This window comes from Lytechinus variegatus, chromosome 11 (genome assembly GCF_018143015.1).
Source record: "Lytechinus variegatus isolate NC3 chromosome 11, Lvar_3.0, whole genome shotgun sequence".
NCBI classification, from domain to species: Eukaryota; Metazoa; Echinodermata; class Echinoidea; order Temnopleuroida; family Toxopneustidae; genus Lytechinus; species Lytechinus variegatus.
This window is the reverse complement of record NC_054750.1, coordinates 8607823-8631731: the sequence shown is the minus strand read 5'-3', so window position 1 is coordinate 8631731 and position 23909 is coordinate 8607823. Positions and strand designations below refer to the sequence as shown.

General features: G+C 35.1%; 1 long non-coding RNA gene across 1 annotated transcript; it reads left to right on the top strand.

The window, feature by feature from the left end:
• The first annotated feature begins 2614 nt into the window (after window positions 1-2614).
• On the top strand, window positions 2615-8000 carry LOC121424374. The gene is made up of 4 exons (XR_005971365.1): window positions 2615-2851; window positions 4756-4885; window positions 5524-5636; window positions 7460-8000. It is a non-coding gene; the product is annotated as an uncharacterized LOC121424374 (long non-coding RNA).
• Window positions 8001-23909: the final 15909 nt, after the last annotated feature.

The following is a 23909-nucleotide window of genomic DNA, read 5'->3' as shown; positions in this document are numbered from 1 at the left end:
AAAAAAATATATAATTCAGGTAAAAATATAAATTTGTAAATGAAATTTGACAGCATAATTCAAAATGATGGCAAAGATAATGAAAATATCAAGAGGAAGTCTGCTGATTAGCCAAAAGTCTAATCATCAAATTTCTCATTTCTGCCATATTGGCGCAAGCCTCTTTTTGAACCCCCGACAAAAACGACCCGTGTTCGCTCAAGCATGAACAAAATGTATTTTTTAAATGGCATTTCAAAGATAAGATCTTAGAGCATCTATTAACATCACAATATAGATATAATAATTTGAAACAAATTTTTTATAGACTTTTCAAAACTGTCCCGTTTTTTTATACGCACTGTATAGTTTTTATCAACACTTGAAAAAATGTAATCCATACCAGTTTATGTGTTAAAAAATACATACATTTAATCATATTTATTTGTTTGCATCTTTGCAAGCCAAGCATAGTCGCTTCGAACAGGCCCGGAACATAATGGCATAGCATCCTCTGTGACTTGTGGGCGTATGGTATAGGTAATTATAAACGACGAGGTAACGCGTGCTGTCTAGTATCAGTGGCGTAACAGGCGGGGGGAGGGGGCAAGCTGCCCCCCCTCCCCTGGCGGATTTCACCGGGGAAAAAAAACAGAAAAAGAGAAAAGGGAGGGAAAAAGAAAGGGAAAGGAGAAGGGAAGGGAAGGGAAAAGAAAAGGAGAAAAGGAAGAGAAAAGAGAAAAGGGAAAAGAAAACGACGATGAAATATTTTTTAAACAGAATAGGAAGGAAGGACAGCGGGAAAAGGAACGAATGAAAAACATTTGAGAAACGATAAATCATTCCGAAAAAGGCTTATGTAATGCAATACCGTGATAAATCAAAAGATGACAAAATGGCAAACAATAGTGGGAAATGAAGTTAGAACGGAATTAGTATAAATTGAAAAATGAAGAGAATGGACAATAAAAACAAAACACTTAATAACACGACCGGGCTGCCGATGATTGAAAATAAAGAGCGGGGAGAAAGTTGGACTGCAAAGAACATTGTGCTATCAGCTTGATAAATTTTATTCAAATAAGATACCGGGGCCCCGACCCCACGCAGGAGGGGCTTTTCACCTACAACCTTCAAATGGCTTTGTGCGTATCAAAAAAAGTTTACACTTCGAAGAAATCCTGTCAAATTATGAATTTGTAATATCCTGAAGATTTTCCACATTTTGACATTCATGTAGATCCATTTAACCAAATGACGATATAACTGTCGAAAAATAGTACCGCTTGAGTGAGCACCACTTACTTTTGAAAAGTTACTGAAAAATGATTTGCGCAGAACTTTGAAATAGTTATGCGAATAAAAGTAGACCTTAATCATGAACAACGCGTGCAAGTTAGTAATATTGATTTGAAGATATCTTTTACCTTTTTTAAACTTGATTCCTTGCCCAAAACACTTTGAAGAGTGCATTGCGCGCCACCCCACTCATCACAAACCGAGGCCATCGTGACGATATTTGCTTTACACTGAGCTGTGATTTACATGAAATGGCTTAGGCTTCATTTTGATTTTGTTAATCATTGTCAAGCTTGGAAAAAGTAAGTGAAGAAATGCTGGAGACGTCTGATATAAATTTTGTTCAGATTTAGTTACAGTCCTCAGATCCAGCTTGCACAAACAGGGTAAAGGTCTTGCTTACTAAGTGTTGAAATATCTATTTGGGTGGCAAAATTGTTACAAAATACTTGAATGCATTCGTTTTATTTCAATTGACTAAAAGTGCAAGGGAAATGTATGAGAAATGTTTTGCAGGGTAAGTTTGATTTTATCATTTTCCCTTGACACAGCGTAAAAACGAGCATTTCTGCGCGCTTTACAAAATGGACAGTGTTCACCCAAGTGTTTATTATGTCAAAACTTTTACTTTCATCTGATTGATGAGACCCAAATCCAAGATTATATGTGAAAAAAATACCCCCATGTTCTATATTTTTCAATTCCCAAAGTTTTTTTTCAAAGTGTAAACTTTTTTTCGATACGCACTGTATAAATTCTCTCTTAGGGACCCTTTTTATAGTCCAGTAGACGGTCTCATAGGCCATGTACAAGACCTGGAAAAGTTGTTAAGTACAAGGTTTTTTTGTTGATTCGTAATCTAGATGGGTATTGAAGTAAATTCAGCTTGGTTGCCACCTTGGCAACCTTGAGCAATTTTTTTTAATTAGCCTAATTAGCATAATCATCTAATTAGCATATGTACGATATGTAATATACTACTTCTCTTAAACCAGAAAGACTAAAAACATAAATAATATCATTTTTCTAAGAGGTCCTGTGACGTTGAATCCATGCATAACAATATTTTAAATATCTAAGTTATGCAATTATCGTAATCAGCCTAATTAGCATAATGAGCTAATTAGCATAAGTGTAATACACTGTGTATATGTATTTGTGGATGTCTATCCAGAAAATTCCCAATACGTAAATAATGCAACCTTTTTATGGCTTATGTCGAAAGGGTGGGTGCTGTCGCGTTAGGGTGCGTCAACGCGAACGCGAAGATTCGTCCAAAGCCCCCCCCCCCCAGTTTGGCCGAAAGGGTGCGTTGGGAGCGTTAGGGCGCGTCAGTGTCGACAACGCCCCCAAATGGCACAACCGGGGGGGCTTTTCCCGAACCTTCGCGTTCAGTACATTTTTATTTTACAAATCGTCTTGAACGAGGTTCGCTGACTAATTAGGCCACGCCCACTCCAAAGTTTTGATCAAAATGTAAAGTTTGTTTGATGTTTTCGCCGCGACGATTCGAAATGAAACGAAGAAATTAGCAGAAGTGAAGGTCACCGGAGAGGTGAATGAGGATTTTACCGTAAGTAAAACCATTCAAAATGTCGTTCATATTATATGTAAGGTGATGAATAATTTGTGGTGCGTAATTATCAATTGAATTACAAGAAAAGATAATCTTCTGGCAGGAACCCTGTCGATACGATCGACAAACTTGACAGTACATAATCCAGTCTAGTCCCATACCCGTGTTTCTGTGTCTGCAGAACTAAGTATCTGACTGAGGTCCACACAACGACCCATCGCGACCCTGTCCATACACGTTTTTATGATCCACACAGGGCTGTAATTTTGCTAAGAGAAATCTTTATATTGTTTTACCTTTATGACATTCGGCATTATCGTGATATAGGGAACCACCGTTCACTTCATACAGCAGCGCTTTATTCAGTCACACGCTCACGCACTACCCTATTTCCACCTCCATTCACTTTGTACACAAGTGCGCGTACACAAATCTATGAGTGGTTCCCAAAACCACGATTTGGCCTGACATTCTATATTAAAAATCATAATTTTTCTTTTCCTTTGGTTTTTGTATTAATTTTGTTGCTCGGTGTGGTCGGGGATATCCTCGATTACCAGCGTGTGCAATAGATGTACACAAATCCAATGTGGCCATCCCAATTCTGTGTTACAGTCATTGGAATTGGACAGGAGCTAAATCACATATTGATAGTGTGAGTGATAAATTGGATATTCTCAACTTATTTAGCATATAGGCTTAGCGAACACAAGTCAAACGAAATGGAGGCACTCGACAGCAGGCGAGGATTCAGGGGGGAGTTATGTGGCAGAGGTGCGTTCACACCCAATCAAAATCTAGATATTATAAGTTTTAAATGGTGCACCCGTGGCAGTAGACCAAAAGCTTCGGTCCCTGTTTTGCTGGTTGTTCAGCTGAACTCCGTTGGCTTCACTCACCAAATACAGAGACCGAAGTTCTAGCGCGATCTGTACAGGGGACTCAATGGCCATATGTTTACGTACTTAAGATCGGATAAAAAGGGGAAGTGAATTTGCGCGACAGCCGAGGTAAGTCACTGTTTTGTTCCTTTTAACTTCAATTTTCTCCGTTTTGGGGAATTATTGCCAAGAGGGAATATAAATTTGCATTTTGGTCGCGTTAATTTTCAAAATTGTTATTCATTAAAGACAAAATTGAAGAGCCCCGACGGGGGGATTTTGCATTGTAAGTCCCCTAATGGTGGCTGCACAATAGCAAGCCGTCTGTGTATGAGAAATAAAAAAAAATGTTTAAAAACTCCTCGAAACAGACAGCTGCCAGCTGTCTAGCTATCGTGCAGCCACCATTATGGGACTTACAATGCGAAATCCCCCAGTCGGGGCTCTTCAATTTTTCAATTTTATTTTTCATTTTTATCGTACCACATAAAGTTAGAGTCTAGATCTAGTCAAACCTAACCTTAAATAGCACGTAAAGGTACTTAAATGTCCATTCATTAAAACAAAAATAAAGGGGAATATGCAATGGATCTCATCAAGCCCAAGTATTTTTTTGCCTTTGAATCTCATAATAAAGTACTATTGAACAAAATCCAGTAAATTAAACCAGCAAGGTATCCATGTGCTATTGGGTTAGAAAAAACTTTTATTTTAATTCAAAAATATATTAATGACAAAAATGTTTTATTATTTGTATGATTAATATGTTAATGACTGTCTTGCTTATAATCAAGTGGAAATTATATGAATTAACAAGAATTAATTGTTGACCGATTGTTGGTCGATTCTAGAAATTTCAGGATAATACAACAAGAAAGAAAAATGATTGGTATATTTGAATCATTCCCCTTTATAAAATGTCAACAATATTCATAGAAAGTGCAATATTTTTCAATGATCACTGTGTCAATCTACATATTTCTTTGTTATATCAATGTAATATTAATGTTCTAATTTCAGACTGGAACTAGAGAGCTTGGCTCTGACTGGTCTACTACAGCAAGGAATGTGCCAGGGGCCAATCTGATGAACATGTGGCAGAAGATTTGGCAATGGGTGAAGAAACACTGAGATTGAAATGCAACCACAGGTAACATGTAGACTAGTAAAATGCTATAATGATGACAAAAAATGAAGGATATTGTTTAGGTTGCAGAATGTTAAATCATTAAAACCCACATCAATGATAATGAAATCGCACTGTACCAGATTTTAAAGTCAGTTTGTAATGTAGACATTACATAGACATGAAAGACCATGACCATGCAAAAAATCATCCAGATGGTCATTTTTGTACATGGTTTTGGAAAACAGTGCGGGAGCTGAAAAACATAAAAATTACCATTTGGTCATGATTTTTTGCATGGTCGCTCACTTTAAAAACTCTACAGTTAACATGCGACCCCAGCCCCCCCCCCTTCTGTTTGCGTAGCCCCTACTCACACCCCTCAATCCATTTTTCACTACTTGCTCATGTGTATGTACATACAAGCTACATTACGAGGAATAATTTCTCTAAGTTTCTCGGCCAGAGCATATGTCATTTACTATTTTTATTTTTGATTAACATAATAAAAGCTTGAACCCTTTGTTTACCCCCTTCTATATGAATTCTGGTAATCAAAAGATGTTTTATTTCCTGTTTTTAGACATGTACATATACATGTGAGAAGAAATACAAGATTGTGGCAAATATTTTAATTAGTTCAATACTCTTTTTTCCTTCAGGTGGAGGCTTCACCCAAACTTTTCAGACGGATGCGAGATACAAAGTTACCCAAGTATAAATGGTTGAAGGTTTTGGAGAGCCAGACAAGAAGGCAGGAAATGTGATGTCACTTGTAAGTTAAAACACTCTTAAGTATGACTGCCTCACTTTGGCGAAGAAAGTAGTCACATTAAAAAAAATTAAATTGCCAGTACTGTTCTCTTCTTTATTTGGTCTTCTAGCAGTCAATATTTGAAAACAGTGACATCTATAAGTCTATAAGATAATAAGTACTTAGATGCTTAAATGATTATTGATGATATTTCTTGGACAGTTGTAAAACATCCATTATCAATCAATGCTAGATGCTGTGTCTTGCTTTCTATTGCCAAAGTAGTAAATGAATGTTCCATTGTTCTGCATTCCTATTAGACCCCCCACACACCATCACCCTCTGCTTTGTCAGCTAGGAACACTGCAAAATTACCCAAAAAAGAACACAATTTTTTTTATATCTCTTGTAGGCATGTATAAATCAGATAAATTTAATGACTACAAAAGCAGTCATTAAACCTCACTTATTCAAATGATCTTGGTAGGGGGGGGGGTGGCTCAGGATCTTGCCTGTAGATTGTGCACTCACTTCAGAAATCAGCAGGTTGGTTCTGAATCACGAAATAAAAAACAAATGTGATAATTTTGGATTTTGACTCCCTTTATTTTGTCATTAAAGTCATTAAAATCAATTATGTATACATGTACATTTTAATTTTTTTCTTATGCATTTTTTTTGGGTTGTTTAACCCTAAGAAGACGGGGGGGGGGGGCTCGACATTTTTCGCGATAAATCAGCTGCTCAAAGTTTTTTTAATGTGTCGCTCGCTGACTTTTTACTTTCAAGACTCTCGCGCAACTTTTGAGACCAAAATTGTGACCCCCAGGTACGCGTTTCCGAAATTACGCAACATTTCGTAAGTGCATGCAGACCCAAAATTGCTCAAAAACATGAATTTGTGTACAAATCCAATGCAAATAGTGTTTTTAGCCAAAATTCATAAAATGTATCATTATTTTTCCTTTTACTGCTTAAAATCATTTAATTTTATCTTGTCTATGGTAAAAATAAAGTCCCTGAAAATTTCCATTGAAAACACAATGGAAAGCAAAAAGTCATAAAACAAAGAAATACATAAGAAATTTAGAAAACAATAGAATACATAAGAAAATAAATGTGATGTGTACATTTTTGAAAAATAAATTTGATCAGATGCCTATCTAGAGTATGTGAAACAAAAATGAGCATTTTAGGGGCTTTATTTTATTAATAAGCCAGTTCGTAGTTCCTTTCTGCGCATGATCAAAAGATTCTATGCATGATCAGAAGAAGGTCATTTGTACTAAAGTGACATGGTGCTTTAAAATCTAATGAGATAAGCACCAACTTTGATGTCTTGATTATTCATATATTCTTTTGAATTGTCATTTTCATTTTCATCCACAAAAAACAACAATGCTTCCACGAACGACTGGTATTTCACAGTTTGCAAAGTACATTGTGCAACATGCTAAGATATGCATTCAAAGTAGGAATGCAACAAATGCCTTCATTACGTGTTCATTTGTGTGCTATTCTAGTCACCTGGTCTATTCAATTTCTTCATCCTGCTATGTAAGGCAAGCTTACGTAATATCTTGCTTTGAAATCTGCCTATCATGATGAAAGAAATGAAAGGTCATTTGACCAAAATTGTCCACGAAGTAACTACGAACTGGTCTATTAGAGCAAACTTATGATTTTACGCATAAATTTTCATAATCAATGAGCAGTGAGAATTTTCGCAGAATTTTAACAGCGATAATTAAATTAGGAATAAATGACTTTGGTATCAATAATCATGGAAATTAATATCTTTATTAATAAAATATCACATGCTCTATAAATTAATTCCATTTCAGTGTAATACTTCAATAAACATGAACAGCAGCAGGAGCAACAACAGCATCAGCAGCCGAAACCTCAACTGCAAGAAGAGATGCAGCAACCGCACCGACAACATCAAGAGCAACAGCAAAAATACCTACATGTATTACAGCAGAAATGCAACAATCACATTGGCAACATCAACAGTAGCAGGAGCTCCAACAACCATGCAGGGAACATCGCGCGCAACATGAATAACTTCATGAAGAGATGCAACAACCACAGTGGTAAACATCAACAGCAGTAGCGACAACGACAGTAGAAACAAAGCCAATGTCAAGGATTAAGCAATCATACAGGAAACAACACAAGCGGCAACATCAATAAAAGCATCAGGGGATGCAACAGCCATACTTGTAAACAGCAGCAGTAGCAGCGATGACAAGAGCAACCACACAGGCAACACCTTGAGCAACATCAGTAGCAATGCACCAGCAATGAAACAATCACACCAACAACACCAAGAGCAGCAGCAAAAAGAAAATAAATTACAGCAACCATGATGACAACAGCAGCGGCAACACCAACAACACTAATGAATGTTGAAAAACTTGTACAAAAGTCAATGACACCACAGCTTTTGTCTCACCTGCGAAGCAAAGTGAGACTATAGGCGCCGCTTTTCCGACGGCGGCGGCGACGGCGGCGGCGGCGGCGGCGTCAACATCAAATCTTAACCTGAGGTTAAGTTTTTGAAATGACATCATAACTTAGAAAGTATATGGACCTAGTTCATGAAACTTGGCCATAAGGTTAATCAAGTATTACTGAACATCCTATTAGAGTTTCATGTCACATGACCAAGGTCAAAGGTCATTTAGGGTCAATGAACTTAGACCATGTTGGAGGAATCAACATCGAAATCTTAACCTGTGGTTAAGTTTTTGAAATGTCATCATAACTTAGAAAATATATGGACCTAGTTCATGAAACTTGGACATAAGGTTAATCAAGTATCACTGAACATCCTGCATGAGTTTCACGTCACATGACCAAGGTCAAAGGTCATTTAGGGTCAATGAACTTTGGCCGAATTGGGGATATCTGTTGAATTCCCATCATAACTTTGAAAGTTTATGGATCTGATTCATGAAACTTGGACATAATAGTAATCAAGCATCACTGAAAATTTTGTGCAAGTTTCAGGTCTCATGATTAAGGTCAAAGGTCATTAGGGTCAATGAACTTTGGCCGAATCGGGGGTATCTGTTGAATTACCATCATAACTTTGGAAGTTTATTGGGCTAGTTCATTAAACTTGGACATTAGAGTAATCAAGTATCACTGAACATCCTGTGCACATTTCAGGTCACATGACCAAGGTCAAAGGTCAATGAACTTTGGCCGAATTGGGTGTATCTGTTGAATTACCATCATAACTTTGAAAGTTTATGGATCTGATTCATGAAACTTGTACATAAGAGTAATCAAGTATCACTGAATATCCTGTTTGAGTTTCACGTCACATGATCATGGTCAAAGGTCATGTAAGGTCAATGAACTTTGGCCATGTTGGGGTTTTTTGGTGAATAACCATCATATCTCTGTAAGTTTATTGGTCTAGTTCATAAAAAGTGGACATAAGAGTAACCATGTATCACTGAACATCTTGTGCGAGTTAGAGTAGTATTCAAAGTCAGCACTGCTGCTATATTGAACCGCGTGATGCAGGTGAGACGGCCAGAGGCATTCCACTTGTTTTTTAGAATTTATTGGACATTATTGATTTAAAAAATGCACAATGATTTATTCAGGTCGAAGAAAATTATGTGTGAAAAAATTGTGTACATTTGAAGATGTTTCCTGTGTATTGAATAATTTTTATGAAAATATAGTTTTATAGATGAAAATATGATTCTTGAAATGTCTACTTTTTATTTGTCATTGACTAAAGATAAATACATTTTCTTTGAATTTTCTTAATGAAATGAAAAAAAGGGAATTTATTCAAATGTTATCATTATTATCATCGTTCTTATCTTTATTATTATTATTATCACTATCATTATTACTATTATTATTATTGTTATTGATATTATTATTATTATCATTATTATTCTTATCATTATTGTTATTATTATTATCGTCATTAAGTATTATTTTTCTCATTATTATTATAATTATCATTATCATTATTTTTTTATTATTATTATGATCAATAGGACTAGTAACATGTTAGTATTTAGATTAATTATTATAATTATTGTAATTAAAATCATTCCTTCATTTTTGTCTCACCTGCGAAGCAAAGTGAGACTATAGGCGCCGCTTTTCCGACGGCGACGGCGGCGTCAACATCAAATCTTAACCTGAGGTTAAGTTTTTGAAATGATGTCATAACTTAGAAAATATATGGACCTAGTTCATGAAACTTAGACATAAGGTTAATCAAGTATTACTGAACATCCTATTACAGTTTCATGTCACATGACCAAGGTCAAAGGTCATTTAGGGTCAATGAACTTAGACCATGTTGGAGGAATCAACATCGAAATCTTAACCTGAGGTTAAGTTTTTGAAATGTCATCATAACTAAGAAAATATATGGACCTAGTTCATGAATCTTGGACATAAGGTTAATCAAGTATCACTGAACATCCTGCATGAGTTTCACGTCACATGACCAAGGTCAAAAGTCATTTAGGGTCAATGAACTTTGGCCGAATCGGGTGTATCTGTTGAATTACCATCATAACTTTGAAAGTTTATGGATCTGATTCATGAAACTTGTACATAAGAGTAATTAAGTATCACTGAACATCCTGTTCGAGTTTCAGGTCACATGATCAAGGTCAAAGGTCATGTAAGGCCTATGAAATTTGGCCATGTTGGGTTTTTTTTGTTGAATAACCATCATATCTCTGTAAGTTTATTGGTCTAGTTCATAAAAAGTGGACATAAGAGTAACCATGTATCACTGAACACCTTGTGCGAGTTAGAGTAGTATTCAAAGTCAGAACTGCTGCTATATTGAACCTCGTGATGCCGGTGAGACTGCCAGAGGCATTCCACTTGTTTTCTTTTATTCTTCATTTTCTTCTTCCTCTTCTTATTCCTCCTCTTCTTATCATTATTATTATTTTTATCATTATTATTATCATTAAGCATATTTTATCATTATTATAATTATTATAATTATTATTTTTATGATCCATAGGAGAAGGAGCATGCTATTATTTAGATTATTATTATTGTAATTAAAATAATTCCTTCGTTTTTTATTTTCTTCTTTCTCCTCCTTTTGTTCTTCCTCGAACTTCTTCATCTTTTTCTTCTTCTTTTTCTTCTTCTTCTCCTCTTCTTCTTCCTCTTATTATTATTCTTATTCTTCCGCTTCTACTTATTCCTCTCCTTCTTCTTCTGCTTCTTCTTCTTCTTCCTCTTATTATTATTATTATTGTAATTAAAATAATTCCTTCGGTTTTTTGTCTCGCCTGCGTAGCGGAGCGAGACATAGGTATCACTATTTCCGGTGTCGGCGGCGTCGTCGTCAACAATTGTGTTGTACACCCAATAACTTTCTACAGCTTCGAGGTGGGATCACCAAATTCATACCAGAGGTCCATCTCGTGAAAGCACAGGTCAAGTTCGAATATGAGTTGAATTTGAATAAGGTCAAAGGTCAATGAACTTTCCATGACTGGCACTGTGCTATGTTGTACACCCAATAACTTTCTACAGCTTCGAGGTGGGATTGCCAAATTCATACAAGAGGTCCATCTTTTGAAGGTGCAGGTCAAGTTCGAATGTGAGTTGAATTTGATTAAGGTCAAAGGTCAATGAACATTTTACTTCAGAACTCAGTACTCTCTATAATTGAACCAGATTTTGTATTTTACTTGTTTATTCTTTAAAAGCTGTTGTTGTTATTTATTTAATGAGCTATAGTTCTTGACACCATTTATAATATTCACACAAATTTGCCAAAGGTACAATAGAAAAGCTGTCAAAGTTTTCACTCACATTGTTATGAATTACATTCTTTTTCACTAAAATTAATTTCCTTACTTCCATGGAAGTCATTATACATGTAGCTTCATAGTATTAACAGCATTCTTAGTGTTATCTCATTTCCTAGGGATAAAGTAGGCCTATAGCATTATTGCATATGTAAACTGTCAGAACCACAATTCACCCCCTAAACTGCTGACAGCCTCGGAAGTCATACAGCATAGTTTTGACATACATTCTCTTCATGACTGCAATATGCAGGCGAGACAACGCTTGGCGTTTGCCTTGTCTTCTTCTTTTTCTTCTTCCTCTGCATCCCTCTTCCTCTCCTTCATATTATTATAATTACTATCATTATAATTATTACTAAATTTGTATTTTCATAATTGTTGTCTGTGATATTTTTTTGTTATTGTTGTTCTTCATCATTATCGTATACTCCTTTTTCTTCTACATCATTTTCTTCTACTACTACTACCTCTCCTTTTTCTTCTTCTTCTTCTTCGTCTCCTTCATATTGTAATTATTTTTTTACTATCATTATTAATCATTGTTGTTGGTGATATTATTTTTCTTGTAATTGTTGTTGTTTTTCATCATCATTATCTTATTCTCCTTCTCCTCCTTCCGCTTCTTTTTCTTCTTATTGTTATTGTAATTATTATTATGATTATTAATATTACCATTATTATTATCATTATTATTGTAATTATTATTATTGTTAGTATTATTATTACTATTATTATTATTATTATTATTATTATTATTAAAAACAAAATAAAACGCACCCTTTCGGCACTTCCGGGGGGGCTTTGGACGAATGGATGCGTTCCAGTGAACGCGACGTGACGTAACGCTCCAAGCGCACCCTTTCGGCCAAGCCGGGGGGGCTTTGGACGAATCTTCGCGTTCGCGTTGACGCACCCTAACGCGACAGCACCCACCCTTTCGAAATAAGCCCCTTTTTATGGTTTTCTATAGCGAGGAATTAATTCATGACATTATTTTTCCATTTTAACCAATGTAATCGCCGTAATTAGCATAATTAGCATAATGCACGAATTAACATATATTTGTGTAATATATATAAAATACATGTTTCTTTGTCATTTCATATCGAGAATGCCCGAAAAAATTAATAATACAGCTATCCTATGGTGTTTTATGGCGAGGAATTCATTTATGACATTATTTTTCCATTTTAACCAATGCAGTCGCTGTAATTAGCATAATTAGCATAATCAACCTAATGCACTAATTAACATATATATGTATAGATTTATTTGTCAAAGTACTACAACAGCCAGAAAACATAAATAATAGAGCTATCCTATGGTATTATTCTATGAGGAATTCTTTTGTGAAATTATTTTTAAAAACGTTTAACAAATGTTACTGTTTTAATTAGCGTAATTAGCATAATGCGCTAATTAACTTATGAGCAATATTTTACAATATATATTCCTTTGTCATTTTATATCAAGAATGCCTGAAAATATGAATAGTACAGCTATCCTATGATTTCCAATGACTAGGAATTCACTTATGACATTATATTTACCTTTTTACCAATGTAATTTTCGTAATTAGCATAATGCGCTAATTAACATATTTGTGCAATATATATATATTTTATATTGAGAAAGCCTGAAAACAAACAATTACAGCTATCCAATGGTTTTCTATGATGAAGAATTCTTTTGTGACATTATTTTCCCCGTTTAACAAATGTTATTGTGTAATTAGTGCAATCAGTATACTGCGCTAATTAACATAATTAACTATATATATATATTTCTTTGTCATTTTATTGTCTCACCTGCATATAGTCCAGTAGATATTTTTCATACCTGGAAAAGTTGTTAAGTACAAGGTTTTTTTGTTGATTTGCGTTCTAGATGGGTATTGAAGTAAATTCAGCTTGGTTGCCACCTTGGCAACCTTGAGCAAATTTTTTTAATTAGCCTAATTAGCATAATCATCTAATTAGCATATTACGTTATGTAATATGCTACTTCTCTTACACCAGAAAGATTAAAAACACAAATAATGTCATTTTACTAAGAGGTCCTGTGACAAGGAATCGATTTATAGCAATAATTTAAATATTTAAATTATGCAATTATCGTAATCAGCCTAATTAGCATAATGAGCTAATTAGCTTAAGTGTAATACATTGTATATACGTATTTGTGGATGTCTATCCCAAAAATGCCCAATATGTAGATAATGCATCCCTTTTAGGGTTTTCTATAGCGAGGAATTCATTTATGACATTATTTTTCAATTTTAACTAATGTAATTGCTGTAATTAACATAATTAGCATAATGCACTAATTAACACATGTACATGTATATGTGTAATACATATAAACTTATATATTTCTTTGTCATTTCATATCGAGAATGTCCGAAAACATGATTAATACAGCTACCCTATGCTTGTTTTATATGGCGAGGAATTCATTTATGACATTATTTTTCCCTTCTTACCAATGTAATTGTCGTAATTAGCATAATCAGCATAATACGCTAATTACCATTATATATGTGCAATATATACTTTCCTTTGTCATTTTATATCGAAAATGCAAAACACATAAATAAAACAGCTATCCCATGATTTTCTATCACGAGGAATTAATTTCTGAAGTTATTTTTCCTCTTTTTGCCAATGTAATTGTCGTAATTAGTATAATTAGCATAATGCACTAATTAACATATATGTGCAATATATATATTTCTTTGTCATTTTATACCGAGTGAGAATTCCCCAAAACATAAATAATACAGCTATCCTGTAGTTATATGATGAGGAATTCTTTTGTAACATCATCTTTTTCCTTTAAACAATGTTATTGTTATAATTAGCTTAATTAGCATAATGCGCTAATTAATATATATTTGCAATAAATAGATTCCTGTGTCAAAGTACTGTCTACATCAGCCTGAAAACATATATAATACAGCTCTTCTAATGTTTTCTATGTTGATGAATTCCTTTATGACAGTAATTTTCCATATTAACCAATGTCAATTCCTTAATTATTATTACTGGCCCAATGCATATAACATCTATGTGCAATATATCAGGTATATATTGCACATGGTCAAATGACCAATATCAAAGGTAATATAAGGTCAATGAACTTTGGCCATGTTAGGGGTATGTTTTAACTTGGCATCATATCTTAGAAAGTTTATGGATCTAGTTCATGAAACATGAACATATAGGTCACTTGATCATGGTCTAAGGCCATTTTGGATCAATGGACATCTTATGAATTGTTCTTACGTTAATATTATATGCAATAGCTGTTTTCAAAGTCAAACCTGCTGCTGTATAAAATCGCGTAATGCAGTCGAGACTGCCAGATGCGTTCCACTTTGATTAGCTCATTATGCCAATTAAGCTTATTACACCATTAACATCATTTAAAGTGAAATACGATATCATATTAATTCCTTGTCATAGAAAACTATGAAATAGCTGTATTATTCATTTTTTCAGGCATTTTTTAATACAAGTGGAATGCCTCTGGCCGTCTCACCTGCATCACGCAGTTCAATATAGCAGCAGTGCTGACTTTGAAAACTACTCTAACTCGCACAAGATGTTCAGTGATACATGGTTACTATTATGTCCACTTTTTATGAACTAGACCAATAAACTTACAGAGATATGATGGTTATTCAACAAACAAGTGGAATGCCTCTGGCCGTCTCACCTGCATCACGCGGTTCAATTTAGCAGCAGTGCTGACTTTGAATACTACTCTAACTCGCACAAGATGTTCAGTGATACATGGTTACTCTTATGTCCACTTTTTATGAACTAGACCAATAAACTTACAGAGATATGATGGTTATTCAACAAAAAACCCAACATGGCCAAAGTTCATTGACCTTACATGACCTTTGACCTTGATCATGTGACCTGAAACTCGCACAGGATGTTCAGTGATACTTGATTACTCTTATGTACAAGTTTCATGAATCAGATCCATAAACTTTCAAAGTTATGATGGTAATTCAACAGATACACCCAATTCGGCCAATGATGGGAATTCAACAGATACCCCCAATTCGGCCAAAGTTCATTAACCCTAAATGATTTGACCTTGGTCATGTGACATAAAACTCACGCAGGATGTTCAGTGATACTTGATTAACCTAGGTCCATATATTTTCTAAGTTATGATGACATTTCAAAAACTTAACCTCAGGTTAAGATTTTGATGTTGATTCCTCCTACATGGTCTAAGTTCATTGACCCTAAATGACCTTTGACCTTGGTCATGTGACATGAAACTCTAATAGGATGTTTAGTAATACTTGATTAACCTTATGGCCAAGTTTCATGAACTAGGTCCATATACTTTCTAAGTTATGATGTCATTTCAAAAACTTAACCTCAGGTTAAGATTTGATGTTGCCGCTGCCGCCGTCGGAAAAGCGGCGCCTATAGTCTCACTCTGGAATAAAAAGTTCCAATCAAGATTTTTTGCCAGCTCTGGCATCGATGAAAGAATTCACATCGTCATCTGCCCTTTCATCAAGTTTTCGAAAACTTTGAAAAAGTGGTATCTGCACCTGTTGTCTTCAACATCACTTAATTTGCTCATGCGTGGCACAACTGGTACAAACAGGGATATTAATACAAACCGATGGGTTTCACTTTTACATCCATGCAGAATAATTTCGCAATGAATAAATATATTTCCTTTTCCTTAAGCATATAATTCTCAAGAGCTCAGTATCTTTCGATTAATTTTGTTTAAATTATCATCTGAGTATGAAAGCAGGTTGGGATGTCAAAAAAATGATTATAATGGAAACTGAAAATGGAAACATTGTGGAAGGTAATTTCCCGAGTGCCCAATATCATGCGATTTGATTGCATGTAATTATCGGTTTATCATCTGAGCGATATAGCTATTTGGATGTGAGCGCAGTATCGAACGTAATCATGCATGTAATGGAAACTGAAAATTGAAACCTTGGTGAAAATAATTTCACAATACTTAACCGATAGGGATAATAGGAATTATGGTTTCTTTACTAATAATGGCAAACAACATTCGTTGTCATTATTCGTTAAAAAGGAAGGGTCGCTGGAGTGGTTTAAGTAATTGTAGAGGAAGTTGCAAAGACCGCGGTGATCTGACAACGCTTGACAATTCTGGGCCGACTTCTGCTTTACTGTTAACACCATACTAACAGATGGTTAGTACCTATTGCTGTTAATCATGCACTGTAAAAAAAATGAAGTGCTAGTTTAGCACTTACAGTGCCTGTAATTAAGTGCTAAATGAGCACTTTATTTTTTTTTACAGTGATGTATAGCAACTTGTAAATGCAACAGACTTGCTATCGTAGCAGTATCATGATGACAATTATCACATTCCATCCACATTCTTAGTAGTCCAGGATAGAAGAGGCGTAACCTTGTTTTATTATGTAAACAATATTTTTTAATGGTTTCTTGTCAATTCGAGGGTGCTGATTACGAATCTGAATGATGCCACTCGTGTAACCTTGAGCATTTTCCGCAAATTGGCAAAATCCAATATGGCCGCCAAAATATGCAAATAACCCATAAAAATCCTAAAATTGTCCGCACATTTGCTACGAAATGCAAGAAATTGTGTGGCAGGAGTGAGATACTCTCTGAAAAATTAATTTTTGACAAAATATTTATTTTTCTCATATTCAAAATGGCCGCCTAAAATCCATTGTATACTCTATTATGTACAATATAAAGAGGGAAAACTAGCTTTCGCAAAAGTGAGCACTAAACTGCAAAAAATCGCGATGTATGAACGAAGTGATATATGCAAATCATTATTACTAACGAGATATATCATTCATTATATCATAAATGGGAAGATTTCTGTATTTTGATATCTAAAATGGCCGCCACTGGCCCAAACAGTATTGCGTACAATGGCAATGGGGGCCAAAAAATTCACAAGAGTGATGACTAAAATGCATATTATTAAGATTACACGAGTGGAATACTGACTAAAAACATAACTGTTAACGAAATATATCATTAATATGCCATGTATTGTGATGAATGTTGTATTTTGATTTTCAAAATGGCTGCCAAAGGCCCTAAAAGTATTATGCACACAATGAGAAAGAGTGGCAAAGAAATCACAAGAGTGATCACTAAAATGCATATAGATATGTGATAAATTAATGGGATACTGTTTAAAAACATATTTTCTAACGAAATACATCATTCAGGTTTAAAGTTTGTGTTAAATACTGTAGTTTTACTTTGAAAATGGCCTCCATGGACATTAACAGTATTATGCACAATGCAAAGTGGGAAACCAATATGAGCACCATGAATGCAAGTATTAGTGATCTATGAGTAGAATATTGTCCGAAAGCATAATTTATATCAAGAGATATCTTTTATTCTGCCAGTTAGGTGATGAATACTGTTATTGGAAAGTCAAAATGGCCGATACAGGCCCTTATGATATTATGCACAATGTGAATGGGAACAAATTATTTCAACAGAATTTGGCTTTGCTTGGCCAAATGGTGATGTATGAGTGAAATATCGTCTGAAAACACGATTTATAACAAAATATATCATATTATATGTAATTTAGGTGATAAATACTGTATTTCAACATTCAAAATGGCTGCCATATGCCCTTTTTGTTAACATTATTTGTCTACACTCAAATTGTATATTATACGAACATAATACTCTTTATGCCACTGGTCGCCATTTTGAATGTTGAAATACAGTATTTATCACCTAAATTACATAAGATATGATATATTTTGTTATAAATCATGTTTCCAGACGATATTTACTCATACATCACCGTCTGGCCGGCTCGGTGTAAAAATGGCAGAGGTAATAATGGCAGAGGTAAAAATGGCAGAGGTAAAAATGGCAGAGGTAATAATGGCAGAGGTAAAAATGGCAGAGGTAAAAATGGCAGAGATAAAAATGGCAAAGGTAATAATTGATAATGGCAGAGGTAAAATTGGCAGAGGTAATAATGGCAGAGGTAAAAATGGCAGAGGTAAAAGTGGCAGAGGTAAAACTGGCAGAGGTAATAATGGCAGAGGTAAAATGGTAGAGGTCATAATGGGAGAGGTAAAAATGACAGCTCTAGGTAAAATATGGCCAGCCTCAAACCCTGATGCAATGAATTGTCAAAAAGCCCCCGCATGTACATAGATTAAATTAGAAGTGCATGTCACGGTTAGGCATTTCATCATATCATTATGTTTTATCGGCATAACAATGCTATTTACGAATTCGTTGGAGGTGTACCGTGAAGGCTTTTTAAAAAGAAATCAAACGACAAATATTTTTTCATTCAATTCATCAGGAGCAAAATGAAACTGCACTATTAATAATAATAATCTTGACTGGTAAACCAATTTGGGGTCGATCGAGGGGGACCGTTTGGTTCAGATTCTTTGCATAAAAGAAGACCCTGAACCTTCTTTACCATTGCATCCAATATGATATAGACGGCTTGATGGTCATAACCCTTGGAAGCGGAAGTGCTGTTGGGTATTTTGTACACCATAAGCAGCACCCTCTTGATAATTAGCTTGGTATGCTAAAAAAACTTTGTTTATTATCTGATTGTTATTATTTTTGTTGTAATTCTTTTTCTGAGTCAAAAGAACTTCACTTAGTTGAAATAATTTTTAAAGTCATTTTCCCCCTTAACCAAATCCCCTTTGATTTTAGAGTGAAAACTTTTTTCTTCTCGGCTTTTTAACAAACCAGCACCCCATATCTCTTTCATTTTTGCTTATGCCAACTTTATCTTTGCAATTTTCAACTCCGCCATTTTTTACACTGTTAGAAATTCTATACTTAAAAATAAAAAAAAATCCTGCGACAGAGTCTGGAGAACACCTGTAATCTTACTGCACTGTGTAATCCTACATGCATGCATTTGTATAAACTTACAGAAAATTGGTATTTTGTGCATGTACCCTTACAAATTTATTGTAATAAAACTGTTTTCCCCTTTTTTAAAACATATCTGTTCTGTAAAATTGAAGAAAAATTGTTGAAAACCATCCTGTTATTATAATCATCAAAATTATTTTTTTTTCTGTAAAACCTGTTTTTTTTATTTTTCTTCTGTAAAATCTACTGTTTTTTCTAATAGTGTACCTCGGCCACTTTTACCTCTGCTATTGTCACGTCTTCCATTTTTACCTCTTGTCATTTATGCCTCTGCTCTTTTTATATCTGCTGTTCTTAGCTCTGCCATTATTACCTCTGCCATTTTTACCTCTGCCATTTTTACCTCTGCCATTATTACCTCTGCCATTTTTACCTCTGCCATTATTACCTCTGCCATTTTTAACTGGCACCATCTGGCCAAGCAAAGCCAAATTGTGCTGAAATAATTTGTTCCCATTCACATTGTGCATAATATCGTAAGGGCCTGTAGCGGCCATTTTGACTTTCCAATAACAGTATTTATAACCTAACTGGCAGAATAAATGATATCTCTTAACTGCTTAATAGAAATAATGCTTTCAGACAATATTTTACTCATAGATCACTAATACCTGCATTTATGGTGCTCACTCCTGTGAATATTGGTTTTCCACTTTGCATTGTGCATAATACTGTTAATGTCTCTGGTGGCCATTTTGAAAGTAAAAATACAGTATTTAACACAAACTTTAAACCTGAATGATATATTTCGTTAGAAAATATGTTTTTAAACAGTATCTCATTAATTTATCACATATATATGCATTTTAGTGATTACTCTTGTGATTTCTTTGCCCCACTTTTTCATTGAGGATAATACTTTTAGGGCCTTTGGCAGCCATTTTGAATATCAAAATACAACATTCATCACATACATGATATATTGGTAATATATTTCGTTAACCATTATGTTTTTAGTCAATATTCCACTCGTTTAATCTTAATAATATGCATTTCTGTGATAACTCTTGTAAATTTTTTTCGGCCCCCATTGTCATTGTACGCAATACTGTTTGGGCCAGTGGCGGCCATTTTAGATATCAAAATACAGAAATGTTCCCATTTATGACATAATAAATGATATATCTCGTTAGTAATGATGATTTGCATATATTACTTCGTTCATACATCGCAATTTTTGCGGTTTAGTGCTCATTTTTGTGAAAATTGGTTTTCCCTATTTATATATATTTTACATAATAGAGTATACAATGGACTATGGCGGCCATTTTGAATATCAGGAAAATAAATATTTTGTCAACAATTATTTTTTTCAGAGTGTATTTTACTCCTGCCACACGCTTTCATGCATTCCATAGCCAATGTGCGGACAATTTTAGGATTTTCATGGGTAGTTGCATATTTTGGCGGCAATATTGGATTTTGCCAATTTGCGGAAAATGCTCAAGGTTACACGAGTGGCATCATCCAGATTCGTAATCAGCACCCTCGAATTGACAAGAAACCATCAAAAAATATTGTATATATAAAAAAACAAGGTTTGGTCAAGTTTCTATGGGGCCTATCCTGGACTATATAGCTACTAAATAAAACGAACAAATGCCTTGAAATTGATTTGGGTTTTCATAGCTTCAAATACTCAATGCCACAGTCAAAGCAAAAAAGGAAAAAAGAAGGCAAATTTGGCAATGAAAGTAGTATAAGGTTGTCTCCAGCGTCATGACGTAATGTTACGTAACCCTCATGAATATTAATGAGGGTCATGAATATTAATGAGGGTCGTGAATACATAATGAGGGTGTCTTGGGCGTCATGACGTCACACGAGCCCTAGGCTCAACCCTAGCCGTAACCCTAACCGTAAGAGTACCAGCAACTGCAACCCTACCCGAAACCCTAACCCTTAATGTACCAGCAACCCTAACCATACCCCAAACCCTACTCTATCGATGTCACTGACGTCAGGCAATGACATGGACGACATCGATAATGACATCGTTGGATTGGAACAGGGGTAACATGATGAGGAAAAAAATAATTAAAAGGCGACAGTTTCGTCATTTGGTTATTTTCATCATTTTGATAATTCTGTCATTTCGTCATTATTTGCTATTCTGCCATGTGTCAATCGGTCAGTTATTCATTTTCTCGTGCTGCCATTTCGTCATTCTATCCTTTACAGGGAATAGGGTGGAAAAAGGGAGGATCGATCGGCAAGGGAGGAGCCCTGGGGGACAAGTATCTGTCTTTTCATTATTGTACAATTCGTCATTTTCATACCATCGTTTATTTTTTCTCTCGTTTTGTCAAGTTGATAATTCTGTCATTCGGCCATTTGGTAATTATTCTAGCATTCGTCGATCGGTCACTAATTTATTTCTCGTTCAACCATTCGGTCATTTCGCCGATTTATCATTTTCTTCGTTCCATTATACGCTGTTGTTCCGTTTTTAACAGTTTCCTAAAGAAATTGTTTCTTTGAAAATCAAGAAACATATGCATCATTTTGTTTTACTTTGTTTAATTTGTCTATTTATCATTGTGGAGCGTTGTGGCCCAGTGGATTAGTCTTCGGACTTTGAAACAGAGGGTCGTGGGTTCGAATCCGAGCCATGGCGTAATTTCCTTCAGCAAGAAACTGATCCACAATGTGCTGCACTCAGCCCAGGTGAGGTAAATGGGTACCGGTAGGAAGTAATTCCTTAAAAAGCTGTGTGCGCTATGAACGCCTAGCTTAGCCGGGTAATATAGGAGCGCCTTGAGCACCTAACAAGGTGGATATGTGCGCAATATAAATACCCTATATTATTATTATTGTACAATTTGTCACTTTAATGTCATATGTTTGTGTTAATTCCATGACATCGTTTTTATTTTTATTCTCGTTACGTCATTTTGATAATTGTCGATCAGTCAATTGTTCATTTTCTCCTTCTGTCATTCGGCCATTTCGTCGTTTTGTCATTTTCTTCCTTACGTTACGTCTTTGTTTCATTACTAAAAACAGTTTCCAAAAGAAATGGTATCTTTGAAAATAAAAAAGATATAAGAAAACAAACTAGATGGTCATCATGCGTATATACAATGATTGTTCATCTTCTACTCCCTCCTTATAATCATGTTCATACTTGTCAGATGATTCATAACAATTATTATAATGTTATAATATATTGGGAGAAATATATCTCCCACCCCACGATCGACATCCATGTCAACGATTCAAGGAAAACAATATTGCTGCCTCGTATTTTCACGCATTTTCATACACGCGAAGTCTTCATTAATTATGGTCATGACACCATTTCCTCATTATTACATTTTATCATTTAGTCATTTGGGCATTGTTATTTAATTCAATTTTTATTCCGTCCTTCAATCCTCTCATCATTTTACCATTTTCACCATTTTTGTTTTCATTTTCTCATATCACCAGTCATCATTCGCAAGATATCCATAATGAAAATAATAAATCGGCGAAATGACCGAATGGTTGAACGAGAAATAAATTAGTGACCGATCGACGAATGCTAGAATAATTACCAAATGGCCGAATGACAGAATTATCAACTTGACAAAACGAGAGAAAAAATAAACGATGGTATGAAAATGACGAATTGTACAATAATGAAAAGACAGATACTTGTCCCCCAGGGCTCCTCCCTTGCCGATCGATCCTCCCTTTTTCCACCCTATTCCCTGTAAAGGATAGAATGACGAAATGGCAGCACGAGAAAATGAATAACTGACCGATTGACACATGGCAGAATAGCAAATAATGACGAAATGACAGAATTATCAAAATGATGAAAATAACCAAATGACGAAACTGTCGCCTTTTAATTATCGTTTTTCCTCATCATGTTACCCCTGTTCCAATCCAACGATGTCATTATCGATGTCGTCCATGTCATTGCCTGACGTCAGTGACATCGATAGAGTAGGGTTTGGGGTATGGTTAGGGTTGCTGGTACATTAAGGGTTAGGGTTTCGGGTAGGGTTGCAGTTGCTGGTACTCTTACGGTTAGGGTTACGGCTAGGGTTGAGCCTAGGGCTCGTGTGACGTCATGACGCCCAAGACACCCTCATTATGTATTCACGACCCTCATTAATATTCATGAGGGTTACGTAACATTACGTCATGACGCTGGAGACAACCTTATACTACTAATGAAGGCCAATTAGGCAAAGAAAAAGTAGGCACGACGAAGCCTTACGACCAAGGACCGGGTATGTCAAGTCACTGACTACAGCACGTAATACTAGAATCACTGAACCTGACTGAGGTCTACTTTGGTGCAGGAGTACCGCAAAAGAACGCCAGCTAGTACTAAAGTACACATTTGCAATGGTATATTTTACAACATGACTCCCCCTCTCCTCCTGCGAAATGTAACAACTTCAAAGAATCTACGTTAATACTGCATTTAAAAAAAATGATTATTTTAGAATTCCATGACAATTTTGGAAGGGGAATTTATAAACATTTTGGTTCATGCATTTGACAAATTA